Source organism: Hemitrygon akajei, unplaced genomic scaffold (genome assembly GCF_048418815.1).
Source record: "Hemitrygon akajei unplaced genomic scaffold, sHemAka1.3 Scf000069, whole genome shotgun sequence".
NCBI lineage: Eukaryota > Metazoa > Chordata > Chondrichthyes > Myliobatiformes > Dasyatidae > Hemitrygon > Hemitrygon akajei.
This window is the reverse complement of record NW_027331955.1, coordinates 3,697,609-3,720,159: the sequence shown is the minus strand read 5'-3', so window position 1 is coordinate 3,720,159 and position 22,551 is coordinate 3,697,609. Positions and strand designations below refer to the sequence as shown.

The following is a 22,551-nucleotide window of genomic DNA, read 5'->3' as shown; positions in this document are numbered from 1 at the left end:
TCCTGGTAAACCTCTTCTGCGCCCTCTCAAAAGCCCCGACATCCTTCCGAGAATGGGGGCGACCAGAACTGTATGAAACACTCCAGATGTGGTCTAACTAGTTTTATAAAACTGTGTTACGAACTGAAACTTTTTAAAAACGAACCAGCAGCAACAGAGTTCACAGTGGAGTCTGGTTTTGATGTTAAAACCATTCTCTTTATTAGTATCTACTTATAAAATAGTAACTTAACAAAATAAAGGGAAGTTGACAGAGTTAAGTGTATATAGGTATAAATATAACTCCCAGACTATCGATCGTGAGGGAACAAAGCTCAGCATCTTGAGATGGTAAAGTAGGAAAGTTCAGAAATCCACGGAATAAATGATGGGAGAGAGATATTTGTAATCCAAGGTGAAACGTAGAGAAAAGGCCGTTACATCAAAATAACCGCCGACGAACTTCTTATCCGTTGAATCCGTCCACATACGAGTTATCAGCGAAAGTAACCTGTCACAGGAATACCGTCTTCCAGGGGTTACCACACAACATACCCAGGCAAGGGTTAATACAAGATATTCCAAAATCCACTGTTATGGATTATACGAAGTGACAGCCACACACGTTCGTTGTGGTTCTTTGTACCGATGATCAACCCACTCTTGTGGGCATAGGAGAGTTCCAAGCCTCAGCTGCGACTAACTGAAGCGATCAGCATTTCCAGTCTCTCTCTCTCTCTCTCTCTCTCTCTCTCTCTCTCTCTCTCTCTCTTTAGACTGTCCGCCTGCCTGTCTGCAGATCGCTCTCTCTCTCTTATGGTTCAGTCCACAGTCAGCGCTGTCAGCCTGTGACTGACGTCATAGCCCCGCCTCCTCACGCCGGCGCTCTTAAAGAAACAGTCACAGTACGACCGCAGGCTCGTAACAGCCGCAACACAACTTCCCGACTTTTGAACTCAGTGCTTCAACTAATAAAGACAAGCATGCCATTTGCCTTCTTAGCCACCCGATCAATCTGTGCAGTCTCTTTCAGGGAGCGATGCACTTGGAGTCTAAGATCTCTCTGATCATCAACACTGTTCAGGGTTTTGCATTTAACAGTGTACTCTCTCATACATTCGACCTACCGAGCTGCCAAGATGATCATCACTAATCAAATCTCACTGAGATTTCTCAGGTCCTGTTGAATTTATTACCAAGTGCACAAGTACGGGAAGGTACAGGTACAGAGAAACACTGACTTGTGGCAGCATCACAGGCAAGTACATTCCGTTAACACATGGAACACAAATTATACGATTCTCTGTCAGTAACAGTCTGTAAATATGTTTTATGTCATTAACAATATATAAAATACATTGTGTCATGATCAATATTAAAATGTGCATTTTGTGTCAATAACAGACTTGGAAATGTTGAATTTGGTCCCTGTCTCCATTCCTCCTGTAATCCACAACCAGCTCCTGTGTTTTTGTCACAATGAGGGAGAGGTTGTTTTCTTGACACCACTGTGTCAGGGTGATGACTTCTTCTCTGTCGGCTGCCTCGTTATTATCTGAGATTAGGCCAGTCAGTGCAGTGTAGTCAGCAAATTTAACTAACAGATTGGAGCTGTGGGTGGCGACCCAAGACATGGGTATACAGAGAGTAAAGGAGGCGGCAAAGAGACACCCCTGTGGGGTATGTGTGCTGAGGGTCAGAGAGACAGGAGAGATGGAGCCCACTCTTACCACCTGCCGGCGATCTGACAGGAAGTCCAGGATCCAGCTACACAAGGCAGGGTGAAGGCCGAGGTCTCTGAGCTTCTTGTCGATACTTCACGCCTTCGTACGGCCACTGCTCTGTCAATGACTGCAAGGAACTGCAGAGAACATCAGAGAAACAAGCCTCCCCTCCATGGACTCTTCCTACACTTCCCTTCCCCCAGAAAAGCAGGCCATGTACTCAAAGATCCTCACAACCTGGACATTCTTGCTGCAAACCCGCTCCCCCATCGGGGAAGAGATACAAAAGCCTTAAAGCGCGAACCACCCGGCTCAAGGACGGCTTCCTGTCTGTGGTTAGAAACCAAATGAATGATAAAATGGCCTCGGCCTCGCAATGTAACTCGACGAGACCCTGCACCATATGTCTATCTGCACTGCACTTTCTCTGCAGCCATAATGCTTTGTCGCAGTTACTGTTTTGTCGTTTTCATTTTTGTTTTCATTTTTAGAACTTTTTTTATTGGTACAGAATCTTCTACAGCTACAAAATGATAGAAAACTTCAATAGATTAATATGTATGCAATTAATAAAGCTGAAAAAACTGATCGTAAAATATAAAATTGGAAATATATATAGAAGGGAAAAAACCCATTTAACTTGGAAAAAAAAACCCACTAACTACATAAGAATCACACATTTGACCATCATCTAAATATGAAAATAAGAATCATCAACCGCCATTTCATATTTATAAAAAAAATAAAATTGGAAGGAAACCATATAGCGTAATTCAATTTAAATGATAATATTTGGCAAAAGAACCCCATCTTTTCTCAAAATCGAATCGAGGATCCAAAGTTCTACTTCTATTTTTTCGAAACTAAGGCATAACATTCCGTGAGAAAACGATTCAATTAATGTAGGGGAAGAAATATCTTTCCATTTTAATAAAATAGCCCTTCTTGTCAGTAGTGTAACAAATGCAATTACATGTTGATCTGAAGATGAAATACCCTGAATATGATGTAGAGCTATTCCAAATAGAACAGTCAATCTATTAGGTTGTAAATTAATTTTCAGAGCTTTAGAAATTTTAGAAAATAAAGATTTTCAAATCGATTTTAATGAATAATATGACCAGAACATATGCGACAAAGTAGCTACTTCAGTTTCACATCTATCACTGCATTTGTCTATAGTAGGAAATATTTTAGATAGTCTCTCCTTTTGTTAAATAATAACGGGGAACAATTTTAAATTGAATTAAACAATGGTTGGCACATAAAGAAGAAGAATTTACGTTTTTCAAAAGTCTAAGCTAATCTTCATTAACAAGGGTTCTTTTAAGCTCTCTCTCCCAATCTTGTTTAATCTTTAGTGATAGGTTATCTTTTTGTAACAAAAATAAATTATAAATTCTGCTAATGGAACCTTTCACTAAGGGATTCAATTTCAAAATGGAATCCAACAAATTAGATTCTTGTAAATATGGAAACTTAGGTAAACATTGTTGTAAAAAATGTTTCACCTGAACATATTGCAAAAAATGTGCATGAGCGAGTGAAAATTTGTTAATTAACTCTTCAAAGTTCATCCATCGACCATCACAAAATAAATCCGTAAAAGAATGGATCCTTTATTTTTCCATAGGAGAAAAATGGGGTCAGTTGTTGAAGGTTTAAATGAAAAGTTTCGATATAAAAAACTAGACAACTTCAATTGTTTAAAATAAAAATAAAAGAAACTTAACCCAAATCCGTAGGGATTTGTTTAATACCCGGGTAATAATTTAAATTTGGAATTTTAGAGAGCTGTAAGGGTAATGGAGCTCCTAAAATTGAAGTAAAATAAAATTGTTTAACAGCTTTTAATTCCAAATCAACCCATAATGATTTTTGGTTCTTCTCATGCCAATATAAACAAAAACGTAATTGTCTAATATTCACAGCCCAATAATACTGTCTTAAATTAGGAAGTGCAAGTCCACCATCTTTTTTATATTTCTGTAAATGATACTTATTAATTCTTGGTCTCTTATTGTTCCAAATAAAGGAAGAAATAGCAGAGTCAATTTCATCGAAATTTTATTAGTTAAAAAGAGGTATATTTTGGAAAATATATAAAAATCTACGTAAAATCATCATTTTCACAGGAGGAATACGACCTATTAAAGAAAAAATAAGTGGATTTCATCTAGAAAATTATTGTTTCATGGTCCATTAAAGGAACTATATTCGCTTTACAGAGATCTTTATTTACAGAGCTGCAGTTATTAGTAATGACAAGCTCAAGGGCGGCTTTCTGTCTGTGGTTATAAGCCAAATGAATGATAAAATGGACTCGGCCTCACAATGTAACTCGACGTGACCCTGCACCATATGTCTATCTGCACTGCACTTTCTCTGCAGCCATAATGCTTTGTTACAGTGATTGTTCTGTCGTATATCAGCTCAATGTACTGTTGTAATATATCGATCTGTGTGGATGAAAATCCAGGCAAGATTTTCACTGTAGCTCAGTACGTGATAAGAATAAACAAATTCCCCATTTTAATTGTGTGGAAATATTAGCTGACTGAGACTGAGACTCTGCTCTGACTGAGCTTCTGCTCTGGAACCACAGAAGGAAACTGAACTGTTGTCATTTCTGTGGAATGCAAATAAATAGAAAAGGCTTCAATCTCACATTACGTTCTGCGGTAACTGGGATCGGGTGACCGGTGGTGGGTCTCCCATATCAATATCAGAATCAGGTTTAATAGCACCGGCATATGTCATGAAATTCTTTGTTTCTGCGGCAGCAGTAGAACCTGATTCATAACAATAGATTTTTACGATTGTGATTTCCGATAAAAATATACATACATATTAAATAGTTAAATTATGAGAAGCTCGGATAAATAGAAAAGGCTAAGTTCTGACATAAATGGGTCAGACAAGCAGAAACATTGGCTGTACTTCAGCAGGTAAAAACAGCGAAATGAAACATGCTGAAAATATTGCAGAAAAAAGCATATTGTCCACCCACAACGAGAGGACGTGACAGATCCGGATCTCACTGCCTTGTCTGAACGGGGAAAGATGAAGCTACACGTACAAGTAGAGCAGTGACCCGCAGATACTGCAGATCTGCGGAAAAACGTGAACAGGAAACGGGATTAGGTGACCGCTTTGGTCTCGCATCCCCAGACAGAGAACCAGCTACCCACCACTCTGTGGAAAGAAGCAAAATTGCCGCTCACATCTCCTCTCGCTTTAAATGTATTAGACATTTCAACCCCCAGGAAAAATATATCGTCTGTCCACTCTATCTATTCCTCTCGTAATCTGTAAAACGTCCATCCAGTCTCAACCCAGCCTGCGCCGCTCTGGAGAAATCAACACAAGTTTGTCCAGCCTCTCGTTATAGCTCATGCCCTCTAATCCAGGCAGTGTCCTGGTAAACCTCTTCTGAACACTATCGAAAGCCCCGGCATCCTTCCGAGAATGGGGGCGACCAGAACTGTATGAAACACTCCAGATGTGGACTAACTAGTTTTATAAAACTGTGTTACGAACTGAAACGTTTTAGAAACGAACCAGCAGCAATAGAGTTCGCACTGGAGTCTGATTTTGATGTTAAAATCACTCTCTTTATAGTATCTATTTATAATATAGTAACTTAACGAAATAATGAAAGTTAGCAGTGTTATGTGTGTATGTGTGTAAATATAATTCCCAGACTATCGAGCATGAGGGAACAAAGCTTAGAGTCTTGAGATGGTAAAATAGGAAAGTTCAGTAATCCACGGAATAAATGATAGGAGAGAGATATTTGTAATACAGGGTGAAAAGGCAGTTTCTTCAAAATAACCGTCGACGAAGTTCTTATCCGTTGAATCCGTCCACATACGAGTTATCAGCAAAAGTGACCTGTCACAGGAATACCGTCTTCCAGGGGTTACCACACAACACACCCAGACAAGGGATAACACAAGATATTCCAAAATCCACTCCTACGGATTATACGAAGTGACAGCCACACACATTCGTTGTGGTTCCGTGTACCGATGATCAACCCACTCTTGTGTGCATAGGAGAGTTCCAAGCCTCAGTTGCGACTAACTGAAGCTATCAGCTTTTCCAGTCTCTCTCTCTCTTTAGATTGGCCGACTGCCTGTCTGCAGATCGCTCTCTCTCTCTCTCTCTTATGGTTCAGTCCACAGTCAGCGCTGTCAGCCTGTGACTGACGTCATAGCCCCGCCTCCTCACGCCGGCGCTCTTAAAGAAACAGTCACAGTACGACCGCAGGCTCGTAACAGCCGCAACACAACTTCCCGACTTTTGAACTCAATGCTTCAAATAATAAAGACAACCATGCCATTTGCCTTCTTAACCACCCGATCAATCTGTGCAGTCTCTTTCAGGGAGCGATGAACTTGGAGTCTAAGATCCCTCTGATCATCGACACTGTTCAGGGTTTTGCATTTAACAGTGTACTGTCTCATACATTCGACCTACCGAGCTGCCAAGATGATCATCACTAATCAAATCTCACTGAGATTTCTCAGGGCCTGTTGAATTTATTGCCAAGTGTACAAGTACGGGAAGGTACAGGGACAGAGAAACACTGACTTGTGGCAGCATCACAGGCAAGTACATTCAGATAACACACGGAACACAAATTATACGATTCTCTGTCAGTAACAATCTATAAATATGTTTTATGTCATTAACGATATGAAAAATACATTTTGTCATGATCAATATTAAAATGTGCATTTTGTGTCAATAACAGTCTTGGAAATGTTGAATTTGGTCCCTGTCTCCATTCCTCCTTAATCCACAACCAGCTCCTTTGTTTTTGTCACAATGAGGGAGAGGTTGTTTTCTTGACACCACTGTGTCGGGGTGATGACTTCTTCTCTATACGCTGCCTCGTTATTATTTGGGATCCGGGGGATCAATGTAGTGTGGTCAGCAAATGTAATTAGCAGATTGGAACCCGCCACTGCAGCCCCACAGTGCACTATGTACTGATTGCAAAGCTACGAAATTGCATGTGAATGGCCTCCCCTCCCCCAACTCCACTCTTTCTGCGTCACCAGCAGACTGGGGCATCTCACATCTCGCTGCCTCCGCCAGGAAATTAAACTGTGAACAACTGTGGTCAGGGGCTGATTTCTGAGATACTCCAAACACTGCCTCCTTCCAGTCTGAAAACGACCCACTCATCCAGACACACACTACCGGCAGTTTATCGATCTCCAACGGAAAAGCCTAATCACCTACTCCTGAGGGTCAATACCATTGCTGACTCTGAGTTTACCACCGTCAAATGCCGGGAGGGACATAATAATCAGAAAGTCTCTCGTCACAGCCGTGTAAATAAAATGTGATCTCAGTAGGTGTGTGGCGCATGCTCAGAATGGGAAGGAGACAGACAAACTGAGCCAAGTCACAGACTGATGAAGGGGAGGAATAATCCATTTTGATACAGAGAGGGAAGCGGAGAGTTTGATTTTGTGCCTGATGCCGGAACTGTGGCCAGTTAGAAGATGAAATCTTGTTCCTCTAAATTGTTTTGAGATGTGACAGTGTTTTAATCAGAAGGCACCATGGAGACTAAAATTATTTCAGTTGAGATGTTGTCCTTCACCCACTGACGTGCTTTGTAAACTTTTAACAGTGTAGAAAATTAAAAGGATTTGTGTATGGGAATCACAAACACAACAGCACGTTAGTTCCGCTTTATCAGTCAGTTCACCAGCGCTTGAACACAAAGTACACTGCAGGTGCTGTAGTCAAAGCAACACGTACAGGACGCTGGAGGAACTCAGCAGGTCGGGCAGCATCCGTGTAAATGCACAGTCAAAGAGTTTTACTCAATCATCCCAGCTGCTGCAACACCAGCAACTTCACATCAGGGAGGAAGTTCAAATATTTATTATGAACATGTGAGAAAAAAGAGTATTCTCTATCACTAGGGTGCATATGCCTCCAGATTTCAATTAAACCATAATCAATTAAAAATGAATTAATAAATGATGCAGAATGATTAGGGAGTTGATGTTTGGATGATGACTTATCCATTAAAGGATTTAAACAAGTATTAAAATCACCATCCATTAATAATATATATTCATTTAAGTCAGGTAATAGAGCAAAGACAGCTTTAAAAAATGAAGGATCATCAACATTTAGTCCATAAATATTAACCAAATCAGTTTTCCTATTATAAATTATTCCTTTAACAATCAGAAATCTACCATTAATATCGACTATAATATCCTCCTGATTAAAAGGGATATTGGAATCAATAAAAATAGAGACACCTCTAGTTTTACTCTGGGAGTTTGAATGAAACAGAGGATCTTTCCAAAATTTAAAAAATCGATTTCTATCACATAACTTGATATGCGTCTCTTGAGCAAATATTATATCACGCTGGAATTGGTTAATAACTTTAAATGTTTTCTTACACTTAATAGGATGATTCCAACCGTGGACATTCCAAGTTAAAACATTTAACTGTTTCGATGCCTGTCAGGATAAGGTAGTCAAAAATGGCAGAGATGAACAACAATAAAAATAATTTGCGTATGCTCCGGGATTCCATAATGGGGATATAAAAAAAGAAAAAAAAAACACCCAAACTACAAAGCCCAGAAATTATTTGATATCAATCAACGCAAGCCCCAAGAAAAGCATAGATGCAAGTTCAAACTCCGCCTACCTAAGTGATAAAAAAAAAGAAAAAGTAATCTCTGTCTCCCTCTACTGAACATAAATCTCATTACAGTTGACATATATCACAATATAATTAATTTGGAAGGAAAGTGTTTTTCTTGTAAAACAAAATGACCTTCAATTTTGAAAGTAAACTTCATAATATTAGATAAGGGAAGAAAAACACATCCAAAGCAATTCTTGAAATATTTGCACAAAAGAAAAACAATCACCATTTTTAAGTTATCCAATCTATCTTTAAAACATAAGGAAATCCAAATAATTACCATAGATTCCGGACTACAGAGCGCACCTGATTAAAAGCCGCTGGCTCTAATTTTAGAAATAAAATCAATTTTTTACTTGTACAGGCCGCATCGGATTTTCGGCCGCAGGTGTCCCACGTTGTAATATGAGATATTTACACAGAAAGATATTACACGTGAGGATTTTTTAACTTTTAATTAAATCCATATGGTAACATAAACAAATACATATTGCAAATGCTTTTTTTCGAACCGTGCCTGTAACGCGGCTACTTTTAAATATACGTTGCGTATATTTTACTGAACAACATTCCAATATCTCCTAATGACTGGTAAAAACGCAAAGGATCTTAAGTTCATGTGAAAATAACAAGAAAAGTTTGTTTTTAAACTTCTTATTCCCTCCCTGTCCTATTCACTAAATAGCATGTTGAGAGGGATGCACAGCACTGCAGTTCTTGCGGCTGCTCATCGCACCCAGGACTGAACCCTGGTCACTGAGCATTGGAGGAGTCTGTTCTGCTGATGTTAGCCTTAAACTAGACTGGTGTTTAATATTGTGGATCTATGAAAGATAAATCAGTTTGTATCAAATCCCGTGTCTCAGGTACTTACTGTCTCTACCACGCTGACTGTGCACACTAGACAGGCCACTCGGCCCATCTGGTCCCTGCCCATGTTTCTGTTCCATATCAGTATATGAAAATCTACCCCTGCCGTTCCCCTCTCACCCTCCCTGTGATGACAGGTTGCAACTAGTCACCACTCCGTGGGACGGGAGATTTCCCTTGAATTTCATAGAATCACAGAAACCTACAACATATTACCGATGCTTTGGCCCACAATGTTGTACCGACCATGTAACTTACTCTAGAAACTGCTTAGAATTACCCTACCACATAGCCCTCTATTTTCCTAAGCTCCATGTACCTATCTAAGAGTCTCTTAAAAGACCCTATTGTATCCGGCTCTATCACCGTCGCTGTCAGTGCATCCCACACACCCAGCACGCTTGGCTTAAAAAACTTAGCTCTGATATCTCCTCTGTATCTACTTCCAAGCAGCTTAAACCTATTCCCCCTCGTGTTAGCCGTTTCAGCCCTGGGGAAAAGCCTCTGGCTATCCACACGACCAATGCCTCTCATCATCTTATACATCTGCATGAATTCCCTGCATGATTTTCTCCGGGCTGAATAAGACGATGAGCTCACTGTGGTTGTGACGTTCTTCAGGGCTCCGGACGAAGTTGGTTAAACTCCTTCTTCCCTGCTCTTTTCAACGTTTTGGGTCATTTTCACCAATTTTAAAGGACTGTGCCTCAGACAGCTGGGTTGTTGCAATTGTTACGTACCAGCAGCAATAGATCACTAATGGAGTCTGGTTTCGATGTTAAAACCACTCTCTTCACTTAGTATTGTGACGGGGTCCTGAATTACCCCTATGAACTGTGTTTTTGAAAAGAGAGAGGGAGATGTTCAACACAGGACACCTTGTTAGAGGGAGGGAGAGCTTCTGTGTTCTTACAGAGAGAGAAGGGAGGAACTGTTTGATGGACAGCTGGGGCTCAGCACGGTGAGATAAGTAGGAGGTCCGCTGATAGACCTCCAGACACATGGTTTTGGACACTGAATGATCTTTGTTGTGTCCACAGAAAAAGGTGGGCTTTGGAAGATCGATCAGGAGCATCGATCAGCGGCTCTCGCAGTGTGAAAAGGCTGTGACTGGTGGGGAGTTATTCGTGTGCCCATCCCACGCCTGGGTTAATAACTCCACCACAGAAGAACGGTCCCGTTTGTAGTGTCACAGTCGGTGACTTCCAAAGGATTTCGGAGGACGACGGGACTATCGACGGCGTCAGCTTACCTGAAGACTCAAAACTCTCCCTCTCTCTCTCTCCATCACTACACGACTCAATCCCACGAACTGAACCGAACTTCACTCATCACTGTAAGACGGTATCCATTCACCCCGAGGCGTGAAGAAGCTTGGCTTTCCTATTTCCACACACACAAACACACACACACACACACACAAACACACACACACACACACATGATCGTTGCTAACCTGTTTGATATATCTGCATTTATCTTGCTGTATCGCGTAGTTACTAATAAATAGCATTAGTTTATAGCAACACCAGACTCCACGATGTTTTCTATTTCTGCTGGTTCTTTGACCCGTCACGGGGTACGTAACAGTATCTACTCCAAATATAAAAGATTAAATGAAATAAACAGAAGTTAACAGTGTTATGCGTATATATAGCTCCCAAACTATCAATCTTGGGAAACAATGCTTAAAGTCTTCAGATGGTAAAGTGGAAAAGTTCAGTAATCCACGGAATAAGTGAGTGAGAGGAGAGATTTGTAAATCCACACGAACATGTGGAGAGAAGGCAATTACGAAGAATTCCACACACATTCCACGCTGGGTAAACGAAATAACAGTCGCCGAAGATCTTATCTGTCGATTAGTTCCGAAATCCTCTTAGAAATATCACCAGGTGACAGTGACAGGAATATCGTCTTCAAGTGGTTACCACAGAACACCCCGATTCCGGGTAAGGGCCAACAAAAGTTGGACACTCCAGCAAAACCACACATATGGATGATACGAAGTGACAGTCACACATCCGTTGTGCACTGCGTGCCGATGATCAGATCAACCCAACCTTTTGGGCATGGAAGAGTTGCAGCCTGTAGCAGTCACACGCTGAAGTTCCAACAGCTTGTCTCCCTCTCCCTCTCCCGCTCCCTCAGGCTGCCGCAGCTTGTGTCTGACGTCACAGCCCCGCCTCACTCAGGCACTTAAAGCGACACTCACAGTAAGCGAACCTGCGGTCTCGTAACACAAAGCACCTCTAAAGTCTGACAGCAGACTAGCGAGTGAATCTTCGATGGTGCAGAGTCAGAAACCGAAGATTTGCCAGCCTGAGTCAGGGCTTTGGGGCTCCAGACAGAGATGGGGTCTAGAGTTTACGAGGAGGAGGAGGAATCAGTCCAGCAGGATATGGCTACAAAAGAAAGATCAGAAACATTTGGAAACTGGTTGACCAGAAAAAAAGGTGGTTAATTTCTGCAAAATACTAGTGGAAATCAACAGATCAGGCAGAAATTTTGGAGAGGAATAAATAGAAAACGTTTAGGCAGAGCCTCTTCAGCATGCCTAGCCTGTGTACTCCGCTGCTTAGTTGCTCTCTGAATTACAGAGTTCCTCCAGCGTTTTGTGTCTGTGCCTCTCTGTATTTCCAGCAACTGCAGAATCTCCGGTGTTTTATATCTGCATTTTACTTTGGCATTAGATACACGTTAATATCGAGTATATTGCTTATGGGAGCCGCTTTCTGCGTTAAAACAGCTGCAGATTTTTTTTTATGATAAAAAAAATGCGGTATGGACATTGAACCGGTGCTTGCAGAAATGTTCAATGGTATCGTGGTTACCCATAGGGCCATGCGTTAAGAATTTCGCCGTCGCTGAAGCGCCAATGAACTGCGCAGGCGTCAGACTGAGGACGTCCCTGAGTTTCACGCCTGCGCGCAGTACACAGAAGGCTTTCAAAATGTCGGTTGCAGGTAAGAGCGTTTCTCCGTGTTTTTATCTTAAACACCGACTTCGGGATAATTCCTTTGAATTTCTGACACCGTGACCAGCAATCCCGGGACAGTCCTGCCCTCTTCCCTCTCTCTCAGGCCCACGATCTGTACACGGACCCCGGGGAGCTTCCGGTTGACGAGGGAAAGGGAACCGATGGATCTCTCAGACGGAGCTGAGCTCCAGCTATCCAAATGAAAGGATTAGGAACTCGAACAAAATCTTTTACATCAGCAGTTGAGAAAATCGGCATTAGTACTCTTTTCCATAGATGCTGCCTGGCCTGCTGAACTCCTCCGGTATTTTGTGTGTGTTGCTTCCTCTACCTCCTCTTGCTCTGGACTTTTCTACCGGTGAGAACATGTTTTGTCCCATTCTCTCTGGGTGCATAATGATATCAAACACCTTTGCCCTGGGCAACAAGTAGCTTTCACATCACAAATGTGCCAGACTCCAGTGAGACAGACTACTGCCCTTCCCTTCATATACATTGGCATTGCATTCACTGAGTTCACCACCGTCAGTCATTGGGGGAGGGTTCAGGGGGAATATTTATGTAGAATACAGAAACTAGTGATGCCTGTTTGCATTTTGGTGATGCAAAAGTTGTTGGAGAATTTGCAAGTGGGAAGAAGTGGAGTGATATTTGGAAATCTGACTTTTTAAAGCGTAATTTAGCAAGCAAACCACATATGGACAATGTGCAAAAGCTTTGGTGAGAAAATCTTCAATTTCCTGTTAGAGGCCTGCTACATAGGTTGCGTGAGAGTGCAGATGAACTCGATCAAACCCAGAGGAGATCAAAGTTCCTATTGACAGTGATTTGCTAGCTGTGGAAATGAATACCTCTCTATATAAAATTCACTGTGCACATCTTGTCACTGGGTAAAAAATGCACAGTACAAGATTTATCTGCACACTGGTTATTACAAATTAGAGGGGAGATTATTACAAATTAGAGGGGTATTGGAGGGAAGGAGGGGAGACCTCCAGTGTCCCTGATGCCCTCACCTACAAGATGTGCATCCAGCTGCAGCTTGTAACCCTGCACTTCAATGAGCTGGAACTCAAAATGGGTGAATTCCAGATCATCCAGCAGTTGGAGGGGGTGATAGATATGACATGAAGAGAGGTGAGTTACACCCAAGGTGCAGGACACATGAAACTGGGTGAGAATCAGGAAGGGGAATGAGGTTAAATATCCATCGCAGAGTACACTTGTGGCCATTTCACAGAACAACTGGTGGACCACTTTAGAAGCTGTTGGGGGAAATTACCTGGCAGAGGAAAGTCAAAAGGCTGATAGGGGATTTGTTAGTTAGAGGAACAGAACAAGAGGGGATGAATATCCTAGTGGGAAGGCTTGCTAGTCGTAGTGAACAGGGGAGGGGGTGATGTGGTTAAAATAAGTTGTAGGGGGAATGGGAGCCAGAATGACAGAGAGGGTGAATTGAATTGACTTTATTAGATACATACTTCATAAACATGAGGAGTAGAAATATTTTCCTTACATCTCCATCTGAATGTGCAATGTGTAATTTATAGTAATTTATAATAGATAGTTTGTACATAGGACAGTCAATATAACATCGAAATGCAATTGTATCAGCATGAATTAATCAGTCTGATGGCCTGGTGGAAGATGATGTCCCGGAGCCTGTTGCTCCTTTTGCTGTGGTACTGTTTCCTGGATGGTAGCAGCAGGAACAGTTTGTGGATGGGGTGAATTGGGCCTGTTTATCCCTGATATTCGTTGGGCCCTTTTTACACACCTGTCCGTGAAAATGTACTGAATCGTGGAAAGTAGATTGTGCAATGTATAATTTCCTTGTTTATATTTAGAGACATTTTTTGGTGTATAAAATGATGAGGGGTATTGAGCGTGTGAGTGGCCAGAGGAGTGTTTTTTTTCCCAGGGTTGAAATGGTTAATGCCGCTTTTCCACACTCCCATAGACCCTTTGTCCATCTCCTGAGTAAATAGAGAATGGAAAAATATTTAAGATCTCCCCCATCTGCTTTGTTTCCACACGTGGATTGCCATTCCGGTCTTCCAGAGGACCAACTTTGTGGCTTGCAATCCTTTTGCTCTTAATCTATCACTAGAATCCCTGAGGATTATCCTTCACCTTTTCTGTGACAGCAACCTCATGCTATCTTTTAGCCATCCTAATTTATTTTTATATGTTCTCTTTCTTTTCTGATACTCCATAAGAAACGGACTGCCTATCCCTGTTATGCAATTCCATTTTGTGCTTTACCAGGGTCTCAATATCTCTGGCAATCCAAGTTTCCCTACAGGTTCGATCTTTACCTTTTATTCTGACAGACCCGCTCTGTACTTTCAAAATTTCGCTTTGAAGGCCTCCCATTTACCAAGCACACCTTTGCCATAAAGCAGCCTGTCCCAGTCCACAGTTGCCAGATCCTAGTGTCATAATTCCAGGTGTTGATCCATGCCCTGAACACATCCGCCTTTCCAACGCTGCTCCTTGTATTGAAATATACAGGGCTCAGCATATTCACTGCACCATGCTCAACGTTTTCATTCCTGACTTTGTCTGAGGCCTGATCAACAACTGTCTCCACAATCCCTCCACTACTTGTTCTGTTATTCAGGCTCCCATTCCCCCTGCAACTTTAGTTTAACCCTCCTTACCCCCACCTCCCAGCATGCAGCTCTATCACCCCTTTGGCTTTTCTTTCCCAGATCAATAAAAAGGAGGTGCATACCAGGTACAGGCAGATAGGAACAAATGAGGTACTTATGAAATACAGGAAATTCAAGTGAACACTTATGAAAGAAATAAAAGAAGGCATGAGGTTGCCCCAGCAGACAAGGTGAAGGAGAATCCTCAGGGATTCTGCAGATATGTTAAGAGCAAAAAGATTGCAAGGGAAAAAAATTAATTCTCTGGAAGATCAGAATGGTAATCCATATGAAGGGATAACATAGAGTTGGGGAGATTTTTCTGGCATCCGTATTTACTCAAGAGATGAATACAGAGTCAATAGAAGTGAGGCAAAGCCGCATCAACTTCATGGACCCTGTACAGATTACAGAGGTGGCGGGGTTTGCTGTCTTGAGGCAAATTAGTGTGGATCAATCCCCAGGGCCTGAGAAGTTGTTCACTAGGACCCTGCGGAAGACAAGTGCAGAAATTATTGGGGCCTTAGCACAGATATTTAAATCATCCTTAGTGACAGGTGAGGTACTGGAGGATTGGAGGACAGACAATGTTGTTCTGCTGTTCAAGAAAGGCTGTAAAAATAAACTAGGAAATTATACGTTGGTGAGCTCGACATCAGAACTGGGCAAGTTATTGGAATGTGTGTGCAGGAACCAAGTATATACTGTAAGTATTTGGATAGGTGTGGACTGATAAAGGATAGACAGCATGGCTCTGGCCAATCTTATAGAGTCTCTCGAGGAAGTTATCAGGAAAGTGGATGAAGACAAGGCAGTTGATGTTGTCTACATGGACGTTAGCAAGGCACTTGACAAAGTGTCAGATGGGAGGTTGGTAAAGAAGGTTCAGTCACTCAGCATTGAAGATGAGACAGTAAATCGGATGAGACACTGTCTTTGGGAGAAGCCAGAGTGTGGTAGCAGATGGGTGCCTCTCTGAGTGGAGGCCTGTGACTAGTGGTTGCCACAGGGATCAGTGCTGGATCTGTTGTTGTTTGTCATGTATATCAGTCATCTGGATGATAGTGTGGTTAACTGGATCGGCAAATTTGTGGATGACACCAAGACTGGGGGTTTATCGGACTCCGAGAAGACTATCATGGCTTGCAGTGTGATCTGGACCAGGTGGGAAAATGGTTTTAGAAATGGAAAATGGAATTTAATGCAGACCAGTGTCAGTTGTTGCACTTTGGTATGTCCTACCAAGGGAGGTCTTTCACAGTGACTGGTCGGGCATGGAGGAGTGTTGTGGAAGAAAAGGATCTAGGAATACAAGTCCTTAATTCACTGAAAGTGGTATAACAGGGAGATAGGGATGGAAAGAATGATTTCAGCCCATTGCCCTTCATGAACCAAAGTACTGATAATAATAGATGGATATTATGTTGACTTCCAGAAGACATTGGTGAGGCCTAATTTGAAGTATTGTGTGCAGTTTTGGTCACCTACCTACAGGAAAGATGTAAAAGAAGTTCAGAGATTTCAGAGAAAATTCACAAGGATGTTGCCATGTCTGGAGGACTTGGGTTATAAGGAAAGATTGAACAAATCAGGACTTTATTCCTTGGAATGCAGAAGATTGAGGGGAGATTTGATTGTGATAGAGAGGCACAGATAGTGTTAATGCAAGCTGGCTTTTTCCACGAAGATTGGGTGGGATGACAACCAGAGGCCATGGGTTAAGGGTGAAAGGTGAAATGTTAAGGGGAACATGAGGGGAAACTTCTTCACACAGATGGTTATCCGGCTGTGGAATGAGCAGCCAGCACAAGTGGTGCATGCGAGCTCGATTTCAACATTTAAGAGGTTTGTGTTGGTACCTGGATGGTAGAGGTGTGGGAGTGGGCTGTTTAAATAGTTCAGCACAAACTAGATGGCCCAAAGGGCCTGCTTCTGTGTTGAAATTTTCTATGATTGTGACAAGAACCTGAAATAATACAAAAATTCACTCTAACCCTTTTTGACAGCTGTGTGAACCAACCAGTCATTTCAGCAGGATTTTTTTATATGGCGTTAAAACTGTGGCACTTTAAGTTAATAATACATAAAAGAAGACCCCAGCTGCACGTCAAGAAAAACTATTTGTGTGAGAGTGTTTCAGTTACTGTGGGGCGAGGAACCCATGCAGCTCAGTGGAAACAAGGAATAATACCAATGGAGAGAGTCAAACTGAGCCAAGGCACAGATTGGAGATGGCACAAATGCCCCATTCTTATAGTGACAGGAAGAGCATCAGAGAATTGATGGTCATTCCAGATACCAGCACTGTGCCCAGTTAGAAGATGATTTCTCTGTTCAACTTTCGTTGAACCTCACCGTAACAGTGTGATACCAGATCAATCCTTGGCAACTCAAGTAATCTCATCTGAAATGTTGTCCTACACCCATTGATGGATTTTGTAAATCTTTTTACAGGTTAAAAATGAGAAGGAATTCATCTCCAGGAAGCTCAAACACGGCACACCAGTTAAGAAGTGGAGCAAGAAATCCAGTTGACCACCCTTCTTGCTCAAACTGTGGGTAGGGATTCACTCGGTCATCTGACCAACTCGCAAGCCCGTCATTTTACACAGGAGAAAGGCCTTTCACCTGCTCAGACAGTGGGAATGGATTCACTCGGTTATCACAATTGAAGGTACATCAGCAAGTTCACACTGGGCAAGGCCATTCACCTGTTCTGTGTGTGAGAAAGGGGTTCAGTCGGTCATCCCACCTGTGGACACACCAATCAGTTCACACCACACTGGGCAGAGGCTGGTCATCTGCTGAATTTCTGGGAAAGGATTCACTCAGTCATCTGACCTAATGGCTCACCAGCGAGTTCACACTGGGGAGAAGCCATTCACCTGCTCAAAGTGTGGGAAGGGATTCACTGATACATCCAACCTACAGAGTCACCAGCAAGTTCACACTGGGGAGTGGCCGTTCACCTGCTCAGTCTGTGGGAAAGGATTTACACAGTCATCTACCCTACTGGTACACCAGCGAGTTCACACTGGGGAGAAGCCGTTTACCTGCTCAGTCTGTGTGAAAGGATTTACACAGTCATCTACCCTACTGGTACACCAGCAAGTTCACACTGGGGAGAAGCCGTTTACCTGCTCAGTCTGTGGGAAGGGATTCACTCAATCACACCACCTACAGAGTCATCAGCGAGTTCACAGTGGAGAGAGGCCATTCACCTGCTCAGAATGTGGGAAGGGATTCACTCAGCCATCCACCCTCCAGAGTCATCACCGAGTTCACACTGGGGAGAAGCCGTTCACCTGCTCAGTCTGTGGGAAGGGATTTACTCGGTTAGCTAACCTACAGAATCACCTGCAAGTTCACACTGGGGAGAAGCCATTCACCTGCTCAGTCTGTGGGAAGGGATTCACTCGGTCATCCACCCTACAGGATCACCTACGAGTTCACACTGGGGAGAGGCCATTCACCTGCTCAGTCTGTGGGAAGGGATTCACTCATTTATCCACCCTATAGAGACATCAGCAAGTTCACACTGGGGAGAAGCCGTTCACCTGCTCAGTCTGTGGGAAGGGATTCACTGTGTCATCTAACCTACTGGTACATCAGCGAGTTCACACTGGGGAGAAGCCGTTCACCTGCTCAGTCTGTGGGAAGGGATTCACTCGGTTAGCTAACCTGCAGAGACACCAGCGAATTCACACTGGGGAGAGGCCATTCACCTGCTCAGAATGTGGGAAGGGATTCAATCAGTCATCCCACCTACAGAGTCATCAGCGAGTTCACAGTGGGGAGAAGCCGTTCACCTGCTCAGTCTGTGGGAAGGGATTCACTCAGTCATCCCACCTACTGGCACACCTGTCAGCTCACAATGGGGAGTGGCCATTGTTACGAATCCCTAGGTTTTGTTTGCTGTGGATTGTCATTTTAAGAGAGAGAGATTAAGAAGGCAAATCAGTCTGACTTGCAGCTTGTTTACATCACTCCCAGCTTGTTTAGTTTTAACCGAGGACACAGACACTCAGAGTCAGACGGAGATGAAGGAGGAAAAATGGAAGGATCAAAACCAGGGAACTAGTGGCCAAGGGTCACTGTTTGGAACTTTCCTTTGCCCACAAGGGTGGGTTAATTATCGATTCACCGTACATCGAATGTGTGGTTGTCACCTTATTTGATCCATAGCAGTGGATCTGATTCGGGGTATCCTGCGGTGACCACTTATGTGTTAACCCTTGCCTGGCTGTGGTGTGGTAATTCATTTGAAGATGATACCCTTTATGACAAGACAATTCGGGTGATAATTAGTATGTGGATTTGGAAGGATGACAGATAAAATCTACAGCGACTGTTGGTCTCGTTTTACCACCATGGAACCTGTGGAATACGACATAATTGCCTTCTCTCAACATTTACCCTGGATTACAAATATCTCTCTCATCACCTATTCTGTGGTTGAACTGAACTTTCATACTTTACTCAAGACTCCAAGCCTTGTTTCCCCCGAGCTCAATAGTTTGGGAGTTATATTGATACACATTTATACACATAACACTCACGAGGAAATCTGCAGATGCTGGAAATTCAAACAACACACACAATATGCTGGTGGAACACAGCAGGCCAGGCAGCATCTATAAGGAGAAGAACTGTGGACGTTTCAGGCTGAGACCCTTCGTCAGGACTAACTGAAAGGAAAGATACTGAGAGATTTGAAAGTAGTGGGGGGAGAGGGAAATGTGAAATGATAGGAGAAGACTGAAAGCGGTGGGAAGAAGCTAAGAGCTGGAAAGGTGATTGGCGAAAGTGATACAGAGCTGGAGAAGGGAAAGGAGGCCTCGGGAGAAAGAAAGGTGGGGGGGAAGCACCAGAGAGACATGGAAACCAGGCAAACAATTAAATATGTCAGTGAAGGGGTAAGAAGGGGAAGAGGGGCATTAACGGAAGTTAGAGAAGTCAATTTTCATCCCATCAGGTTGGAGGCTACCCAGCCAGTATATAAGGTGTTGTTCCTCCAACCTGAGTTTGGATTAATTTTGACAGTAGAGGAGGCCGTGGATAGACATATCAGAATGGGAATGGGACATGGAATTAAAATGTGTGGCCACTGGGGGTAGTCTGTTGCTGCTGGTTCATTTCTAAAGCGTTACGGTTTGTAACAAAATGGGGCCTGCATCTGGGATATGAACAAATTTAAGGATTGGTTTAATATCGATTTCATTGGGGAAATCCCTTTTGATTTATTTGTGTGTGGAAAACCAGCAGCAATGGATGTTGATAGATATCTGGAAGTGTGAACCTCTAAGGCGTTAGAGGACACCAGAAGGATTGAGCATTGCTAAAATGTTAATACTTGCTAAGGTGAAATTGACAATGAGGAGGGTACAGATGCAGAGGATAATAGCTGAACATTATGTATCTGAGGGTGTATTTAAAGTGGAGGAGTTGGAGTTTCCTGAAAGTAAACCTAGTGAGCTTGAGCTCCAGTACAAGTTAGAAAAATTGAAGATGGAGGCTCCGGAAAGGCAGAGGCAGTTTCAGGCTGGAGAGGCAGAAAAGCAGAAAGAAAATTCTCTTACAAAGTGTAATTAAGGGGAAGGCTTAGCAAGCCTATTCTGCTTTGACAGTTGCTGAAGCAGCTTATGATTTATTTATTTATGCTACACCAATCGTCGCCACTGGGCTATCAATGTGCAGGAGCAGTGTGTAATTCAGTGCTTTGCTCAAGGACACACATGCTGCCTCGGCTGAGGCTCGAACTCATGACTTTCAGATCGCGAGTTCAACACCTTAACCACATGGCCACGCACCACACATTATGACATAGTGAAACAGGCTGTGCTCAAAGCTTACGAGTTGGTCCCAGAAGCAGACAGGCAAAAGTTTAGAAATTTGAAGAAATCTGTGAATTTGCTTATGAGAAATTTGTGTGTTTTGACCGCTGGTGCACATCTGAACATGTAAATGCTGATTTTAACAGCTTGAAAGAGTTGGTTTTAATTGAAGAATTCAGAGGGTGCGTCCCTGATGACATAAAGACGTATTTAGATGGAAATGATGCTGCCACTATGCAGGAATCTGCTAGATTAACAGATCAGTTTGCTTTAACTCATAAAGTTATGTTTACCCTGAATAAGAGTTTCCAAAAGGCACTTGTCAAGTTGTGGGTAAACCGAATGAGCTCACCCCAGTGGACTATACCTGCATTCGGTGAACACTTTTCCAAAGTTATAGTGGATTGTGTTGGCCCATTGCCAAAGACTAAAGCTAGCCATCAGTATCTGCTAACTATTATGTGTACTGCATCCAGATTCCCAGAGGCAATACCTCTCAGAAATATTAAAGCTAAAACTGTGGCGAAGGCTCTTACCAAGATTTTCACATTATTCGATTTGCCTAAAGAAATCCAGTCTTATCAAGGATGTAATTTTACATCTGGATTATTCCAGCAGGTAGTTTCTGAACTGGGAGCAGAACAAATTGCATCATCTGCGTACCATACAGAATCACAAGGGGCTTTAGAAAGATTTCATTCTACCCTCAAAACAATGATTAAGACATATTGTGTTGGAAATGGAAAACACTGGGATGAAGGAATACATTTGCTTTTGTCCACAGAAAGAGAGTCAGTACAGGAATCACTGGGCTTTACTCCATTTGAACTTGTATTTGGTCGCAGAGTGACCTTTGACCTTGTTAAAAGGAATCGTGGATTGATGTTAACTGGTTAGACTATGATTTGAAGTTCAAAAATAAAGTACACCAAGCCTGTAGTCTAGCGAGACAAAACTTAAAGATTTCTCAAGACAAAATGAAGTGTTGGTTTGTAAGCGGGCTTGCGAATGAAAATACCAGGTGGTAGATAAGCTGCTTGCTTTATGTTGACAAATCCACTTCAGGCGAAATTCAATAGACCGTATGAAATAGTCTCCCAAAATAATGATGTGAATTATGTTAGTAAAACACCCAGCTGACTTGTACACATAAATATGATAAAGCATTTTTTGAAAGGCAGGTATCATCTGTGTGTGTTGTTGTCAAAACAAATGAAACTGGCAACCCTGAGAATGAAACAATTGACTGGTCTGAGACTTTTCACAAGCCAAACATGGTCCCAGTTAGGCTAATGAACTCGGTGGTTCTAGAAAACATTGATAACAAGTTGTCTCATCTGCAGCCAAAGCAACAACAACAGCTGAAGGAATTAATTCTGAAGTTTAAAGATTTATTTCCCGATGTTCCCAAGCAAACCACGGTCATAGTACATGATGTATATGTTGGTCAAGCCAAACTGATTAAACAACACCCATATTGCATGAACGTAGAAAAGTGTAAATTGGCTGACCAGGGAATTGAGTATATGCTGGAGAATGGTATTATTAGGCCTTCAAAATGAGATTGGAGTCACCCTGTGTTATTGTGCCCAAACATGATGGTAGTGTTAGATTTTGCCCTGATTATAGAAAGGTAAATGCAATAACAAAAACAGATGCCTATCCTATCCCTAGAGTGGATCATTGCATCGATAAGGCTGGAAAAGCTAATTTCTTACAAAGATTAATCTGTTGAAAGGGTATTGGTGTGTTCCATTGATGGACAGAGGTAGAGAAATTTCTGCATTTGTGACACCATCTGGGTAGTATGAAT

General features: G+C 42.3%; 1 protein-coding gene across 3 annotated transcripts in view; it reads left to right on the top strand.

Moving 5' to 3' along the window:
- The window catches only part of LOC140722119 (uncharacterized), a 1,111,870-nt gene that overhangs the window by 58,459 nt on the left and 1,030,860 nt on the right, over positions 1-22,551 (top strand). The gene's annotated exons all lie outside the window — the stretch shown is intronic.